General features: G+C 41.9%; 1 protein-coding gene across 1 annotated transcript in view; it reads left to right on the top strand.

Moving 5' to 3' along the window:
- LOC124788010 (serine/threonine-protein kinase RIO1) overlaps window positions 1-19,336 on the top strand; it is a 125,819-nt gene that overhangs the window by 1,095 nt on the left and 105,388 nt on the right. The gene's annotated exons all lie outside the window — the stretch shown is intronic.

The following is a 19,336-nucleotide window of genomic DNA, read 5'->3' as shown; positions in this document are numbered from 1 at the left end:
TGCTATACAAGATTGTGGAAGGAAATAATAAGCAAATAGTAGAATTCAGTCTCACATTTTATTGTATTACTCATTACCAATTTTAACTTTACACCCATCATCAATTATTAAAGAGCTGCATTTGTAAGATACGAAGGACATGAAAGGGAAGCAGTAGTTCACAAGTGAATGATACATGGTTGCAAACATTCAATATATTCATTGAGCAAGCAGTGAAAGAAACCAAGAAGAAATAAATAAATAAATAAATAAAAAAATTTGGAGAAGAAATTAGAGTTCGGAAGAAGACTTAAATTATTTTGAAGTTTTTGCTATAATCTTGTAACTCTAACGCAGTTTAGCCCAATATGTACGATAAAGTATAATTAAATAACATGGTGCCAAGGGAAGTAGATTAGGAAATGACACTAGTAGTAATTGACGAGATTGTTGTTCGGGTACAAAATAACTAATGGCAAAAGTAGAGGAAAGATTAATGTGTTAACATCAAATACAAATTAGTATTTAGGTCAGGTAACTAATTAAGTCATTTAAGTGAATCTTCATCTATGTCTACAACTAAAGTCTTCTCCTTATTCTCTCTCTCTCTCTCTCTCTCTCTCTCTCTCTCTCTCTGTGTGTGTGTGTGTGTGTGTGTGTGTGTGTGTGTGTGTGTGTGTGTGTGTGTTGATACAGAGTGCCAGTAACTATATTTACACTTCCAGGTAAAATACATTGAACACAACAACCAAGAAACATTATATTACACACACAAACTCAGTGTGTACAATAGCACCAGACAGGTTTATTATATTTCACATGATGCACTTTGCTGCCATCTCATACAAAATTTATTGTTCACACAATCCCAGCACCCCCTTTGCCTTCACAAGATAAACCAAATAGCCCCACAATCTTTTCTAACTTCTCTTTGCTCAAGTGTTTTGTCAGGTCACGCAACACATGTCTTCTGTGCTCAGGTAGCCATGGCAGTGTTCTGTCATTCTGTGTGCTCTGGAATAAAATGGTGCCTTATATCAATATATTTTGTCCTAGTACTAGTGAAATCATTTTTAGCTAGGTTAATGGCTCCTTTATTGTCCCAGAAGATCATTACAGGTTCCACAATTAAATTGGATTTTCTTTCACATATTAATGTTCTTAGCTACAATGTTTCCTGTGTGGTGTAAAATAGCGCCATATACTCAGCCTCTATGGTACTCAATGCAACAGTTTTTTGTTTTTGACAAGACCACGAAATGTGGCCCCCCATTAATTTAAAACAGCAGCCAGTAGTGGAGTGCCTATCTCCCAGTTCAGTCCCCCAGTTCGCATCCCTGTTGCCTTCTAGTTTTTCATTACCTTCTCTATGTCTTAAATTGTGGCCTTTTTGCAGATTTCCAGTGCTTTTCCTTTGGGGGTCTGCAGTATCTGCTCACTCCGTTGGTGGCTAAAGCAATGTCAGGTCATGACGTTTGATACAAATATAACAGACTTCCTAATGCCTCTAAATATGGAACATTCTTATCACATTCCACATCTGTCTCATTTATATTTAACTTCACTCCTACTTCCATTGGAGTACTTATGGGTTTACAATCACTCATGCCAAATTTCTTTAAGGTTTTTTCTGTGTCTGACGATTGATTTGTGCTGAGTTCTTGTCTCTCTTCATCCTTAGTGATACCTAAATAATGTTTAACCTCCCCCAAATCATGCACCTCAAAATTTGTTTACAGCTGTTTCTTAAAAATTTTCATTTGGCTTTCATTTTCAGTCAGGATAAGGAAGTTGTCCACCCATATTGCCATTATTATCATCATCCATTCTCCTCCTCTTTTATAGTATATGCTGGGATCTGCCTTAGAGTGCTTCATATTCATATTTATTAGAAATTATGTAGACGTCGATTCCAGCAATGTCCACTCTGTTTAAGTCCATAAATACTTTTTTGCAAATGCCAAATCTTTTCCCTTTCCATCTGTTTTTCATGACTTCTCTTGGTGGAATACATCTCCTCCTCCAATTTCCCATTTAAATATACTGTTTTTACATCTGTATGATGAATTGTTAAATTTTGTTTTGCTGCCAAGGCTAGAAGATCTCTCAATGAGACATACTTGACTACAGGTAAAAAAGTTTCTTTGTAATCTACCCCCTGTTTTCGTGAATATCCTTTTATTACAAGTCGTGCTTTATATCTCGGTGATAAATTTTCAGGGCTCCTCAAAGGAATACCCATCTTGCCTGTAATGGTTTCTTATCTGCTGGCGTATTTACCCATTCAAAGGTTTCGTTCTGAGATAAAGATTCCAATTCCCCCTCCATCGTTTATTTCCATTCTTGAAAGTTCAGGCTGCTCATTTCTTCTTCTTCTGCTGTTGTTGGCTCATCATTAAAAGCCTGGGCTGCATACATCTCAAAATCCGGATATTCTTTCAGTTTTGGTACATTGTTCTCTTCATTTTGTTTGTCCTCAACTCATTGTCATCATAAATAGTCTCCATTTGCCTTTGACTGTCCCCTTCCAGTTATTCACTTTGCCATTCTTCACATAAGGTTTCACTCTCGGGACTAGGTGCAGTTAACTTAGTAGTCTTGCCCTCTTCAGAGTCCTTTCTATTTTCAAAGCATACTACATATCTGCTTGTAACTATGCTTTTATCCAATGGATCCATTAATCAGTAGCCCTTTGAATTCTCACAATAGCCTACAAAGATATACTATTTAGCTTTTGGGTCCCATTTTCCTCTCAGCTGTTTCTGAATGTGTGCCACACATCACACCCAAAAACCCTTATATTGCTTATGTCAGGTTTCCTCCCTAGCCATATCTCATTCGGAGGGGGGATTCTATCCCTTTATGCTTTTGTAGGTGATTTGTTGTTCAAATATACAGCCATTGATACTGCCTCTGCCCAAAAATCTTTTGATAATCCAGCATCAGTTCTCATGCTCCTTGTTTTTCAGCAATGGTCCTGTTAGCCCTCTGAGCAAACCCATTTTGAGATGGGCTATAGGCCTACCTTACGGTGGTTTGATGTCTGATTCCCATTTTTGCCAAAGTGTCTTCAGTTTCTGGTTAACATATTCTCTCCCATTATCAGACCTGATGATCTTAATCATATTTCCCATCCACCTTTCGACCATATTACACAGACCTGATGATCTTAATCATATTTCCCATCCACCTTTCGACCATATTACAATATTCCTCAAAAGTGTCACTCACTTAGTCTTTGGAACTGAGAAAATAAACATGATGTTGTGAATAATCATCAATAAATGTAAGAAAATAACATCTCCCACCTATGGATTTGCACTCAGTTGGGCCATATACATCTGTATGGATTAACTGTAAGACCTTTGCAAATTTACTGTTACCAGTCTTAAAAGGTAGCCTCACTTGTTTTCCTTTTATGCATATCTCACAAGGGTCCTTGGATATACTATAATTCTATATTCCCTTTACAATATTCCTTATTAAAGACATACTCTTTCTATTTAGGTGTCCAAGTCTGTGGTGCCATAAAAAACCTTCCACTGAGTGTACTCAATGACTTAACATTCCTATGTTTACTGTCAGTGGTATCCAACTTAAAAATACCCCTTTTGTTACTTGCTTTAGTTATAACGTCACCATTTTTCTTGATTTCTCTTGCTCCATGCATATCAAAAGTGAGTGCATTTCCTTTCATGACAATTTCTCCTACAGACAGTAGGTTAGTCACAACACTTTTTACATAGTGAACATCATGTGCTGTAACCATATTGCATTCTCATTCACACTTACATGTAGGTCTAGTTTCCCATCCAAATGACATTGGAGCTTACTGCCATCACAGTAGATATTCTCATAGGAGTCTTATCTTTAACATCATAAAGAAGAGATTTGTGTTTAACAATATGCACAGATGCACCTGAGTCTAAAATCCATTCCCGTTGACAACTATCCACATCTCCAAAAGAATAAAAACATGAGTGCCTTACCTTTATTATTGGTCTCTCTCTCTCTCTCTCTCTCTCTCTCTCTCTCTCTCTCTGAGCTATGAGCAACATACCTCTTTTGCTGCGTATCCAACCTTGGGTTTACTTTTTCACTGTACTGAGATGCAATATGCGCCTTCTTCTGACATCTATAGCATCTGACAGGAATGGGGGAAAGAAATACAGGGCTATTACAAATGATTGAAGCGATTTCATAAATTCACTGTAGCTCCATTCATTGACATATGGTCACGACACACTACAGATACGTTGAAAAACTCATAAAGTTTTGTTCGGCTGAAGCCGCACTTCAGGTTTCTGCCGCCAGAGCGCTCGAGAGCGCAGTGAGACAAAATGGCGACAGGAGCTGGGAAAGCGTATTTCGTGCTTCAAATGCACTCACATCAGTCAATCATAACAGTGCAACGACACTTCAGGACAAAGTTCAACAAAGATCCACCAACTGCTAACTCCATTCGGCGATGGTATGCGCAGTTTAAAGCTTCTGGATGCCTCTGTAAGGGGAAATCAACAGGTCGGCCTGCAGTGAGCGAAGAAATGGTTGAACGCGTGCGGGCACGTTTCACGCGTAGCCCGCGGAAGTCGACGAATAAAGCAAGCAGGGAGCTAAACGTACCACAGCTGACGGTTTGGAAAATCATACGGAAAAGGCTAAAGCCGAAGCATTTCTTAAACAGTAGATTGGAAAACCGATGGATCGGTCGTGGTGGAGATCATGATCAGCAATTCATGTCATGGCCTCCACGCTCTCCCGACTTAACCCCATGCGATTTCTTTCTGTGGGGTTATGTGAAAGATTCAGTGTTTAAACCTCCTCTACCAAGAAACGTGCCAGAACTGCGAGCTCGAATCAACGATGCTTTCGAACTCATTGATGGGGACATGCTGCGCCGAGTGTGGGAGAAACTTGATTATCGGCTTGATGTCTGCCGTACCACTAAAGGGGCACATATCGAACATTTGTGAATGCCTAAAAAAACTTTTTGAGTTTTTGTATGTGTGTGCAAAGCATTGTGAAAATATCTCAAATAATAAAGTTATTGTAGAGCTGTGAAATCGCTTCAATCATTTGTAATAACCCTGTACACTAGAAGAAGAATGGGGGGCTTTGAGGGATGAAATAGTGAAGGCGGCAGAGGATCAAGTAGGTAAAAAGACTAGGGCTAGTAGAACCCTTGGGTAACAGAAGAAATATTGAATTTAATTGATGAAAGGAGAAAATACAAAAATGCAGTAAATGAAGCAGGCAAAAAGGAATAGAAACGTCTCAAAAATGAGATTGACAGCAAGTGCAAAATGGCTAAGCAGGGATGGCTAGAGGACAAATGTAAGGATGTAGTGGCTTATCTCACTAGGGGTAAGATAGATACTGCCTACAGGAAAATAAAAGAGACTTTTGAAGAAAGGAGAACCACTTGCATGAATACCAAGAGCTTTGATGGAAACCCAGTTCTAAGCAAAGAAGGGAAAGCAGAAAGGTGGAATGAGTATATAGAGGGTCTATACAAGGGCGATGTACTTGAGGACAATATTATGGAAATGGAAGAGGATGTAGATGAAGATGAAACGGGAGATATGATACTGCGTGTTTGACAGAGCACTGAAAGACCTAAGTCGAAACAAGGCACTGGGAGTAGACAACTTTCCATTAGAACTACTGACAGCCTTGGGAGAGCCAGTCCTGACAAAACTCTACCATCTGGTGAGCAAGATGTATGAGACAGGCAAAATACCCTCAGACTTAGAGAAGAATATAATAATTCCAATCCCAAAGAAAGCAGGTGTTGACAGATGCGAAAATTACGGAACTATCAGTGTAATAACTCACAGCTGCAAAATACTAACGCGAATTCTTTACAGACAAATGGAAAAACTGATAGAAGCTGACCTCGGGGAAGATCAGTTTGGATTTTGTAGAAATGTTGGAACGCGTGAGGCAATACTGACCCTACGACTTACGTTAGAAGAAAGATTAAGGAAAGGCAAACCTACGTTTCTAGCATTTGTAGACTTAGAGAAAGCTTTCAACAATGTTGATTGGAATACTCTCTTTCAAATTCAGAAGGCGGTGGGGATAAAATACAGGGAGCGAAAGGCTATTTACAATTTGTACAGAAACCAGATGGCAGTTATAAGAGTCGAGGGGCATGAAAGTGAAGCAGTGGTTGGGAAGGGAGTGAGACAGGGTTGTAGCCTATCCCCGATGTTATTCAATCTGTATATTGAGCAAGCAATAAAGGAAACAAAATAAAAGTTCGGAGTAGGTCTTAAAATCCATGGAGAAGAAATAAAAACTTTGAGGTTCGCCGATGACATTGTAATTCTGTCAGAGACAGCAAAGGACTTGGAACAGCAGTTGAACGGAATGGACAGTGTCTTGAAAGGAGGATATAAGATGATCATCAACAAAAGCAAAACGAGGATAATGGAATGTAGTCAGATTAAATCAGGTGATGCCGAGGGAATTAGATTAGGAAATGAGACACTTAAAGTAGTAAAGGTGTTTTGCTATTTGGGGAGCAAAATAACTGATGATGGTCGAAGTAGAGAGGATATAAAATGTAGACTGGCAGTGGCAAGGAAAGCGTTTCTGAAGAAGAAAAATTTGTTAACATCGAGTATAGATTTAAATGCCATGAAGTCATTTCTGAAAGTATTTGTATGGAGTGTAGCCATGTATGGAAGTGAAATGTGGACGATAAATAGTTTAGACAAGAAGAGAATAGACGCTTTCGAATTGTGGTGCTACAGAAGAATGCTGAAGATTAGATGGATAGATCACATAACTAATGAGGAGGTATTGAATAGAATTGGGGAGAAGAGGAGCTTGTGGCACAACTTGACTAGAAGAAGGGATCGGTTGGTAGGACATATTCTGAGGCATCGAGAGATCACCAATTTAGTATTGGAGGGCAGCGTGGAGGGTAAAAATCGTAGAGGGAGACCAAGTGATGAATACACTAAGCAGATTCAGAAGGATATAGGTTGCAGTAGGTACTGGGAGATGAAGAAGCTTGCACAGGATAGAGTAGCATGGAGGGCTGCATCAAACCAGTCTCAGGACTGAAGAGCATAACAACAACAACATGATAGAATCAGGGTGAAAATAAATTTATGCCACACCTAGTATACACGTATTTCCTCTTGCCTTTCCATTTCTACTAGGCCCTGATTTAATCCATTTGACTTTCTGCAGCACTATTTAATCTCTGAGCTACTAATTCATCTTGTATTGTATTCCATTCACTTGTTTCATGAATTGTTGTTTCATGCTCCTTCGAAACTCTCATTGATTTCAGGTTATTTCAATTTATACTGTTCCCATCTCCATAATTTCCCTTTGGAGCATGTCTGGGGTATTACTGGGAATGTTCTGCATTGTCCGTCGCTGACATAAGAACAGTCTCGCCATTGTTTTTCATTCCCTTTAACCTTTCTTTGTTTCCCTTCTCCCCTCGTTTCTCTGCTTCGGCGTTTGAGGTTCTTCTTTTCCTTCTTCCTCACTGTGCATTCCTGATTCTCGGCCCAAATGTCTAACACGTAACAGGTGACTCGGTAATGCGAAATTCCCAGCACTGTGTCAAAAGGTAAGTTTCGCACATACCCCCTGGTAAAGGCCAGGCCCAGGGAGGGGTGATTGCCTCAGCTGCTACCTTCCCAAATTGCCAATTGGTCCCTCCGTCAGATGTTAGAGACATGTGACCTGAGATGTGAACAATTAACTACGGGAGGTGTGCTCCCTTGTGAATTGGGCCTCCAGTTGGAAGGAACATGCCATCGGAGATTCTGGCAATTGTGGGGGGATTTTCTTGCAATGAGCGAATTATCTTCATAATCAATGTCTACAAAACGTAAATGGACTGAAGTTAACGATTCAAAGACCCCTTCCAGGTGCATCATGGTTCCTCGTGGTTTCACATACTGAAGACAGTCAGTCCTTCGTGTAAATCTGTTTATTGTTCAGAAAGGTTTTGATGCAGTTGCTGGCCTTGCGAAATCCTGCTCTTGTTTACAGTATGGCACTTTGCTTTTGGAGACTATTTATGATTCTTAAGTACAACAGCTGCTTGCCACCTCACTTCTCCATGGCTATGCTGTTTGTGTCAAGGCCCATAGAACTCTGATTCTTCCCATTGTGGTACCTACACTAGGCTGCTAGATAGTCTGAAAGAGGCCATAATCCAATCATACCACTCTGATCAGGGTGTCATTGCCTCCATCGGGTGATGAAAAGGTTGGATTCCTCCTTAGTGCCCACCCGCACTCTTTTTTTTTTCTCACCTTCCGTCCAAGATCAAAGTGAGCTATGAAATTAACACAGTTGGTCTGTAACTTCTGAACCCGATGTGCTGCTACTAGTGTCATTGATTCAACCACACTAGAACATCTTGTCGACACCCAACCAAATGTGTAACCAGCGGTAGGGATGGGCACGAGGGTGACTGTCCACCTTCTCCTGCCCGCTCTATCAACTGCAGTGCCGGCCATGCTGCATCCTCTTGGGATTGTCCCATGTATCTTGTCGAGCGGGCTGTGAAGGAGATCCGGGTAAAGGAAAAAGTGCCTAACCCAGTCACTCGCAAGTTATTGGCTAGTCGCAAACACTGCTTTCTCCTGTCTGGCACTTATAGTTCTGTTATTGCTACCTCTTGCTCCATAAAGGACATGGCCATGCAGACATGCAACCTCAAGTTCAGCTCTGAGGTTGTAAAATTGCTCAGTGTGGAGTTAGCATTGCCATCCCTTTGTCTAGCTGTGCAACACGCCATCAAACTCTCGCCTCAAGGGGCGAAGCCACCAGCTATGCAACCGATAGGCCCGAAAGGACAGAAAGAGTACTCCCGTGAAGACTTACTATATCCCTCCAGCTAACCAACATCTGAGTCTTCGTCTACTAAACAGAAAGGCTTGAGGAAGTCCAACAAAGGCAAATGGTCTTCTCCTTCACTGATTCGAAGAACCTCTTTGATGGTGTTGCCACATGATACCTTAGCCCGGCTAGCCTCCATGTCGCCGGTGCACACCACCAACCTTTTTCTGTGTTGGACTCCACAGACTGTCTGCACAAGCAAGTTGATGCTTCTGTGGGTCTCATGGAGCAGGATCCTCCTGCTTCAGTTTCCTGTAGCAGCGAGTCTTTGCAGGCTGTCACTCGGCAGCCGCCAAGGTGACACCCCTTCATTTCTTCCTCATCATGATTCTCCTTCAATGGAACGTTCGTGGTCTTCGGCCCCACAAAGAGGATTTATGGCTGCTTTCAACATCAGTGCGTCCCCTTGTACTCTGCCTTCAGGAAACAAAATTGCATCCACACGACCGCTTTGAGCTATCACTTTTCTTCCCTGTTCATTTTGACCTTCTCCCTGAGTTCGGCATGCCATCTCGTGGGGGCATCGTGCTGCTCATACAGGATGACATTTCTACTGAACCCATCTTCAAGCTGTTGCAGTTGGCCTTTTACTTCCTCACCTGATTTTTTTCCCTCTGTACCATTTATGTCCCTCAGTCATTCAGTGCCACCAGGACAGACTTTCTTTAGCTTGTTTGGGAGCTACCTCCCCAACCCCTCCTCCCCCTCCGTTTTTGCTACTCGGTGACTTCAGTGCGCATCATCCCCTTTGGGAATCTCCCAGAATCTGTCAGAGAGGTGCCCTTTTGACTAATATTCTTAATCAACTCAACCTCCTCTGCCTTAACACTTGAGCAGTCACATTCCTTTCTTTGCACACCTGTTCCCATTTGGACCTATCCTTCTGCACTGCCCAGCTTGCCCATTGTCTTGAGTGGTCTGTTCATTCTGACACTTACTCAAGCGACCATTTCCCATGTGCTATCCGTTTGCTCACTCCTACCCTACCTGCGTGCACACCCAAATGGCAGCTTACTAAGGCTGACTGGTGGCTGTACTCCTCCCTGGCGACATCCAAAGAACAGGGTTTTTCCAGTTGTGATGATCAGGTGGAATATCTTGCAAACTATCTTTACTGCTGCAGAACATTCGATTCCTCACACATTACTTTTTACCATGCTGTGTCCCCAGTCCCTGGGTGGGTCTGAGGCATGCCACAATGCAATTCGCATGTGGAAACGTGCTCTCTGTGTTTTCAACCATCATCCTGTGATGGCAAACTCCATTCATTATAAACAGATGCACAAAAAGTGCGTCGCGTTCTTCGGGATAGCAAAAAGGCTAGCTGGATTTCATTCATTAGTTCTTTTAACAGTTCCACCCCTTCCTCTGTTGTGTAGGACAGCTTCGGACAGTTCTCTGGAACCAAGATCCATTCGCCAGTTTCCAGCCTGACAGTAGCAGACCACGTCATCGTTGACCCTATTGCTATCTCTCACACCTTGGGCCGCCATTTTGCAGAAATTTGAAGATTTTCCCACTATCACCTTGCCTTCCTCCATCGGAAACAAGTGGAGGAGGTTTGGGCAATACCTTTCTTGTCTCAGAATTGAGTGCTACTATGCCACCTTTACTATGAGGGAGCTAGATCATGCTCTCTGTTCATGCTGATCCTCCACGCCAGGGTCAAACGCTGTCCATATTCAGATGTTGTAGCACCTTTCTCTTGTGGGCAAGCACTTTTTGCTTAATACATACAACTGCATCTGCACAGAGGGCAAATTTCCCAGACGTAGGCGAGAAGCCACCGTCATACACATACCTAAGCCCACTAAGGACAAAAACCTTCCTTCTAGCTACTGCCTCATCTCTCTCACCAGCTGTGTTCCCAAGATGATGGAACGTATAATTCGTGCCCGGCTGGTGTGGTAGCTCAAGTCTTGCAATTTACTAACGACTGCACAGTTTGGATTTCAAGCGCACCGTTCTGCAGTTGCCCATCTTGTCACTTTGTCCACCCATGTCTTGAATGTTTTTCTGTGGAAATCCCAGACTGTGACCGTGTTTTTTGGAGAAGGTCTAAGATGCCTGCTGGAGAACTGGTATCCTTTGTACTCTTTACTCATGGTGCTTCCATGGCTGCCTGCCGTGTTTCCTTCAAAAAATTTTAAAAGACCAAGTTGTCAAGATGTGTGTGGGTTTTGCTTTGTCAGGCACCTTTATCCAGGAAACTGGTGTGCGTCGGGGTTCAGTCTTCAGAGTCGTCCTCTTCGCTATTGCCATTAACCCTGTTTCCCGCCGGACATTTCCAGCTTCCTTTTTGTTGACGATTTTGCCATCTATTGCAGTTCTCCACAGACTTGCCTCACTGAGTGGCATCTTCAGCAATGTTTTGATCATCTTTACTCCTGGAGCATCGAAATGGCTTTCGTTTTTCCACTGACGAAACCATCTGTATGAAGTTCTTGCGGCACAATTGATTTTTCCCACCATCTTTACATCTTGGGCCTGTTGCTCTTCCATTTGTCAAAACTATGAAATTCCTGCCACTCATGCTCTATAGGAGACACTCTTGGTCCTGCCATGTGTCGTACCTAACAGCCCACTGTACGCGGTCTCTCAATGTCCTACGTGTCCTCAATGGTACTTCCTAGGGTGCGGAACAAACCATCCTCCTCAATTTGTTCCGGTCCTTTATCCATTCGAAACTAGACTGTGGGTGCTTTCTTTATGCATCTGCACATTCGTCCTTCTTACGCCGTCTTAACACTATCCACCATCATGGCATCTGTCTGGCCACTGGCACCTTTTACACTAGCCTGGTTGAGAGTCTGTATGCTGAAGCTGCTACACTACCACTGTCCTATCGCCACGACTTTCTTCTCAGCCAGTATGCGTGCCGTTTGTCTGCCATGCATAGCCACCCATCCTATGCCGCCTCCTTCGATGATACCTTCTATTGCCAGTATAGGGCGCATCCCTCTTCTGTTACCTCCTGGAGTCCGCTCTCGGCACTTGCTCTGCTGGCGTAACTTAACTCTACCTGCAACTTTCCCAGTGGGTGTGAACCCTTCACCGCCTTGGCTTTGAGAAGAGGCCTGTGTTAACCTTGGCCTTCATTTGCTTCCTAAGGATGCTAGTCCAGCTTCACTCTGTCACCTTCGGTTTCATGACCTTCGAATGGAACTTCACGATAGTACTTTTGTGTACTATGATGGTTCTTGAACTGACCATGGTGTCGGGTTTTCCTTCATTAGTTGGCACCAACACTTTTCAATATAGTCTTCTGGCATACTGCTCAGTATTTACAGCTGAGCTCTTCACCCTGTAACAGGCCATGCAGTACATCTGGCGACACACTTATCAATTGTCTTCTCTGCTCAGACTGTGCAGTGCCCTTCAAAATCTATGTGCACTGTACACTACCCATCCCTTAGTGCAAACGAGTCCAGGAAAACTGTCACTTGCTCACTTTTAGTGGAGCCATTGTGATATTTTGTGTGGGTTCCTGGTCATGTTGGTCTGTCAGGAAACGATGCTCCTGCCAAAGCTTCAGTCCTCATATGTTTGGAAGGTACGAGACGAGATACTGGTGGAATTACAGCTGTGAGGATGGGCATGAGTCATGCTTGGGTAGCTCAGTCGGTAGAGCACTTGCCCGTGAAAGGCAAAGGTCCCGAGTTCGAGACTCTGTCCTCCACACAGTTTTAATCTGCCAGGAAGTTTCATACCAGCGCACACTCCACTTTAGAGTGAAAATTTCATTCTAGAAACAACCCCCAGGCTGTGGCTAAGCCATGTCTCCGCAATATCCTTTCTTCCAGGAATGCTAGTTCTGCAAGGTTCGCAGGAGAGCTTCTGTGAAGTTTGGAAGGTAGGAGACGAGGTACTGGCGGAATTACAGCTGTGAGGATGGGGCACGAGTCGCACTTGGGTAGCTCAGTTGGTAGAGCACTTGCCCGTAAAAGGCAAATGTCCCAAGTTCGAGTCTCGGTCGGGCACACAGTTTTAATCTGCCAGGAAGTTTCATATCAGCACGCACTCCGCTGCAGAGTGAAAATTTCATTCTAGAAACAGACCAGTAGTTCATATATTCCCTCCAATGATCTCTGTGTTGCTGTCTGTCAGGAGGTGGCGTCACTATGGTATCGGCATTATTAAGCCTCTCCCAGTGGCTTGGATGACGACCTCTCGGTCTTCCCATGGGGAGAAGGTCATTTTAACTAAGTTGTGTATTGGGCACTGCCTTTTTAGCCATAGTCATTTGTTAAGTGTTGCTCCCCCAAGACTTTGAACACATTGCACCCAAGTTTTAACTGTCCGTCATTTCCTGATGGAATGTCCATTCTTAATGATTGATGTTCCTGCTTGGGTTTGCCATCTGAGTTATCAGCTGTTTTAGCAAACGATGTGCAGACTGTCGACCGCATTTTACTTTTTACCCATCATAGCAATTGGCAAAGGCCATTTAATTTTTAGTTTTTGCTCTCTGTTTCTGTATGGTGTCTTTTGTAGCCCTTTCTCAACACCCCTGTTTTTACCTGTCTTCTCTTACATCAGTTGAGACTGTCGTTTTTTAACTCCTCTCTGTCTTTGTGTTCTATAGTTTTGACTTGGGCACATATGACCCCAGTTGTTTTCATACCCTAGAACAAAACAAAACAAAATGGCCTAGAAGAAATCCATGGGCTTCACATGACAAATTAAATTGATGAAAGGAGAAAATAAAAAAATCCATCAAATGAATAGGCAAAAGGGAACACAAGCATCTAAAAACAGAGGCAGCTGCTGCAATTCTTTCACTATTAATTGTGTAACCAGTAGACTGCATTAATCTCTTCAAACCAGGAAATGGTTTCAGGTTTAGAGTGGGGTGCACTTGCCTCCTCCGTATACCTTGCAAGGTGGGTGTCAATATGTCTGGTGGAACAGATTGATCATGTTCAAATCTAAAACAGTAATCTCTGTAATGCATTGTTTGATTTGAGTGGAAATATCTGAAGTCGCATAACATCTAGGTGACCTAAAACTGTTACAGAGTAAGCCAATAAGACCAGTTTCATACTTCTGTGTTTCACACAGGATTATTGTTAGTGCGTACCGTGAGGTATGATGGGAACAAAGATGATGTGTCAGCTGTTTGTGCTACACAGCCAATGAGAGAGTAGCAAACAGATGTGTTTTGAATACATTGAGAAGAGAAATTGAAACACTGTTATAAATGAGATTATAAGTTTATTGCAAGGACTGCATTGCAAACTATGATGTAATCAAAAAGAAAAAAACAGTGGAGTATTTCTCTGCTGTGTGTTGCTAAGCATTTGATCTGCTTGGGCACATTGAGTAAGTAGATCAATGTTTTTTAATTAAGTCATGGGAGAAGGTAAGTGGACCAATATTTCTGAAGTAAATCATTGGGGGGGGGGGGGGGGAGGTCAACATTTTTAATTAAAAGGTAGGTGGGTCGGTGTTTTATAATTAAATCATGGGGGGATTTCTGTGGAGGAGGATGAAGAAGAAGAGGAGGAGGTGGAGGAGGAGGAAGATTAATAAATGTTATTAGTTCTTGGTTGAGGTCTGCAAATTAGATGAAGGCAAAAACTGAAAGTGCAGCTACCCACAAAAACATATAAGCATATCTGGCTCTGTTTCTGCTTCCTCCACATATATTCAAAGAGGTAGCTGCCAAAGAAATTTTTACAGTGCATCATGACATGGAGGGACTGTTTGATGACAGCCCATCTGTCTTCTATAGTATTTGTGTGGGCACCTGTTTCGGGATCTTTGAAAATTACTTTATGATTTACCTGAAGGTGTCGGAAGCCTTCATTTTTCAAACATTTGTATGTTGAGAAACAGTTAGAAGTAAAGGTTGCCCCTAAGAAAATATTTTCTTTAATAAGTATCAGAAGAACTGCTTTCTAGCGCATTGACACAGCAGGAAAAGAACACTTCCGTGTATTTCGCTGTGTAGTGCCAAACACCCATCGTCCTGTTTGCTTTCCAAACTGTGATTCAACAATCTCGACAATCTGTTATTCTGTCAGAGTCCTGTGTCCATGCAAACCTATGTACAGAAATGTCACCAATCGATCCCAGTTTGCTTCGTCAAATCAAATTCTCGAATTATATTCATAAATTCATAAGTATGTGAACTGCAAAACCATACTAATTTGTAGCTTATTCCCAGAAAACCAGTAGTTCTTTCTAATACCACACTTCTAGAAGTGGCTGCTTCTGCTACACTTACAAATGACTCCATCAACACAAATTCTAGACCCTTTAAGATCCACTTCACACACGCATTTAATACCCTTCCAAATCTCTGCCATTAGTCCTTGTTGCATATACTAATGGGCAATGTCGCTGTGTGGAACTAAATCTGTTAAACCACTTCACTTCGTACCATTTGCTGACATAATCACAGAATACCATTGTAAACTCATTAACGCAGTTAAGAAACGGCAAACAAGACAGTGGTTTCAATTTTGATGCTAGAAATACATTGCCTATGTTCTCCCCTCTCATTAGTTGTTTGAAAGCATCGCCCCATTGGGAACACAAAACTGCCATGTTGCCAGCCTATGAGCAGTAGATAAGCTCCACCATGAGTGCCACTGGCCCTGATCTTTTAGCCTAATTCCATTATATAAATACAAGTTCAGGGAAGTTACTGTGTCTGCTCATGTGAGAGAACTTGAGAGGTAATGCTGGGGAGGTATAGTCTGTTTGTAAACAGAAAAAGCGAGAAGCGCTCGTGGTGGAGGAAGTTGTCTGTCCTGGAAGAACACTACAGTTGCCATAGAGGATGACTAAGAATCAACTTCTCCTGTGCAGAGGTTTACATAGTCTGCCCCGATGCATTTCTTGCATTAATGTTATTAGTAATTTGTATCTCTATTCAATGTGGTATTAACACTCTTTGTGAAAAAGAAAACTTGACTCATAAAGTCAGCTGAGGAAGGGTAGTTATAATTTTGTTGAAACACCCTTAAGTAAATCACTATTTTTAATAATCTGCAATTTTTCCATATCTTGCAACACACAAAGTATTAGATCTATGGAAAATTGAATAGGACCTTTTTTGTAGGATTTTAATGTAATTTAATTTAGTACTGGGAAATATTTTCTCTAGAAGCCTCAGTCTTCAAGATACTCAAGAAAAATGTAAAAATTTACTTTTTAACACTCTCCTCCCTTGCTCACACCCCTCTGATCAAGATTTTTAGTACATTGTTCATTACACTCTCCATTACTGCTGTACAACATTGCGACTATGCAAGTTTTTTCCCCCCTTAATTTTCCTCTGTTGACTGGACTACATTGGTTGGCCATACCATCAACGCCATAAAACCTCAGTTTATTTAGGAGAATTTTGTGACTCGTCCTATTACATGCTTTAGAGAGGTAACAGAATTTTTTTTTTAATTTTTATTTTTTTTATACTTGTAAAATTTGGTGAGTGTGTGTTTGTAAATAGCGTTTCTCAGCTGAGCAATTCTTCTGAAATGCAGAGTGTGATTTACTAAGCAAATTAGTGTTGTTGAAGTGGGATACTATTCTAGAATACATCATGTTCTCAAAAGATTTGGGAAAAGATGTCAGTAATGAAACAGGTCAGTAATTACGGAGATCTCACCTATCACCTCTTTTATAGATGTATTTAAAAATGGCTTATTTTAATATCTTTAAAATTACTGTGAGAGAGATGTGTTGTTTATTTCAGGTAAGACCGTGCTTATTATATGGGAACAAGTCTTAATGTTCTGTTGGAAACACCATAAAAATCCACGAGCTTCTACTTGTGAGAGAATATATAATTTTCTTAACTTCAGAAAGGGGAGTACCTCTGACTGATCATTTACAGCCTTCCATTGAAATCATTGTCAGAATTACCAATTTCTGACATTAAATATATGTTCCTGGATTCTTAATAATTGTTCTTAATAATTTTGAGTAGTTTTTATAGTGTGCAGCTATTACAGGATCTTTACATGTTCTTGCCAACAGGTTCATTTCCTTTTTTTCTTTCACAAGAGACTTTAATGCCTGTAGTACTCAATGATTTTTACATGACTGTTCATCCTTTCTGATTAGTGTACGAGGAAAGCTGTTTCCAAGTAATGACAATATAGTAAAAGGATAGATTGCTACTCACCATATAGAGTAGATTTTGAGTTGCGAACAGGCACAACAAGCGCGCGCGCGCGCACACACACACACACACACACACACACACACACACACACAAACTAACACACATGACGTATGTCTCTGGCCACTCAGGCCGGACTGCGAGCAGTTGCGCCTGATAGGAGAAGCAGTCTCTGGGTAGTGGGGGTTAGGAGGAAGCTGGGATGGTGAGGGGATTGGATAGCAGGTAGGGCCGGGGGAGGGTGTAACGATGCCTGTGGGAGCAAGCATGGACATGGTGTTATGACGACAATGAACGAATCGTCGCCAATGTGAATGACTGGTGGCCAATGCTAAATAGAAACATACAAATCTCTTCTTTGCATTTACAGCAGATTTGTCAGTGAAGTCAATAAGGAGCTGGCTGCATGGCCTGGGTCTACAGGAACTAAAATAATTTGAAGTCGTTGGTAAAAAACAATGTATTTTACTTAACTGGTGGTACAGGAGCCATCATAGTCAGGAGGAATATAATTAAACGGAGTGCTCTAGAGACATCACATAGGCCATACTTTAACTATATGCCTTGTTAGAGGTTGCCTACTATTAGCTGAAGGCTATACTGGTTTCCTACTTCGCGTTCCAAGCAAGAGCTGCCGAGAACATGCTAGAGACTTGTTGCAAGCTGCGGAGTGGCACTAGTCTCGACTCAAGGGTTCAGCGATACTAGTACAGGCCGCGGTCGATAACTACAACCCCTAACAAGTGTGATATCGAATGTTGATACCAAACATGGTGGGGACAGGGTAAGGCTGTTAGATGCAGTTGGGAGATTTGGTGGGGGGTGGGGGGGGGGGGAGAGCAGGGTTAGGTGAGAAGTGGAGAAGAGGATGTGTTGGTGTAATATAAGGCTGGGACTGGCGAAGGTTGAGGACAGGGAAGTTACTGGAACATAGATTATATTGCATGGAGAGTTCCCACCTGGGAAATTCAGATAAGCTAATCTTGGTAGGAAGGGTCCAGATGGTGCAGCTTGTGAATTGGTCATTGAAGTGAAGCACATTGTGTTGAGCAACTATATGGTCCCGCTGTCTCTTGGCCTCAGTTTGTCAGTTGCCATTCATGCGGACAGACAGCTTGTTGGTTTTCATGCCAACATAGAAAGCAGAACATCAGTTGCAGCTTAATTGTAGATCACATGACTGTTTTCGCGGGTAGCCCTGCCTTTGATGGAAAAAGTGATTCCTGTGACCGTAATAGAGTAGGTGGTGGTGGTGGTGGTGAGGGAAGGGTCTTGCATCTAGGTCTGTTGCAGGGATATGAGCCATGAGACAAGGTGTTGCAGGATTAGACAAAGATATTACATAGGTTCAGTGGCCAGCAGAAAACCACTGAGGAAGGGGTAGTGAGTAGGATATTTCTCATTTCAGGACATACCCTGACAGAGAATGTGATTCAGTTGCTCCAGTGCTGTATGGTACTGAGTCACGAGGGGAGTGCTCCTTGTAGTGGTTAATAAAAAAGAAAAATAGAGAAGAAAAGAAAAAGAAAAAAGGTTGAAAATGTGGGAAGAAATCGTAAGTGAAAATTTTTTTTTTAAATCGTTAATGACCGTGAAAAAAGGGAAAGAAAGAATGAAATGCAGATCGGACTTCGTATTACAAAAAAGCTATAGTTGGGGTGGTCCTTGTGGCGTTTTTGAGCAAAAGTTAAACCAATTTCCACTGCAAAAATTATTGAAAAGAAACAGAGAATAACAAAATGTAACTGACAGGGGGAAGTGGCGTAGATAAGAGTTCATCCTTCACCAGGTTAACTTGTCTTCTTTCATGCGGCGTCCAGGCTGTATAACTTAGTGTTCGTGTATTCAATACAAATATTTATGATCTTGTTTTCACAGCAACTTGGTCATGTTCAACTTAGTTATCATTATATTATGTTGTTTTAGTGCACAAAGGGTTTCAAATGTCTGTGGGGATGCAGCCCCCGGGTATTCGAGGGAGTAACAACCTGGGTGTGGTATGCTTGCTATTCTGAAACGACCTGAATGTAATAGCTGCCATTTTCTGTTCAGTTGTTTTAATTTTGTAGACTTGAACGCAAAAGAACAAGTTCATCAACCTGATAGGTTTGTGTATTTGTAACATGTTTGTCATACTTCTCTTTCCTGATCTTGGCTTTATTGCACAATGTAGTGTATGCCTGTCTTACTTTCTCTTCCAAAGGTGTGTGTGTTGTGGATGCGGTTAGCTTTGGAATGGGCATAGCCCACTTGTTCTGTTCAGGTTTGTTTAAAATAATTCCTGTGGTGGGTATCCTGTTGAGGCATGAGGCAAATTGTTTACTATCTGCTCAAATGGTGCTAAAA

This window comes from Schistocerca piceifrons, chromosome 3 (assembly GCF_021461385.2).
Source record: "Schistocerca piceifrons isolate TAMUIC-IGC-003096 chromosome 3, iqSchPice1.1, whole genome shotgun sequence".
In the NCBI taxonomy this organism is placed as follows: domain Eukaryota; kingdom Metazoa; phylum Arthropoda; class Insecta; order Orthoptera; family Acrididae; genus Schistocerca; species Schistocerca piceifrons.
This window is presented reverse-complemented; position numbering and strand designations above follow the sequence as displayed.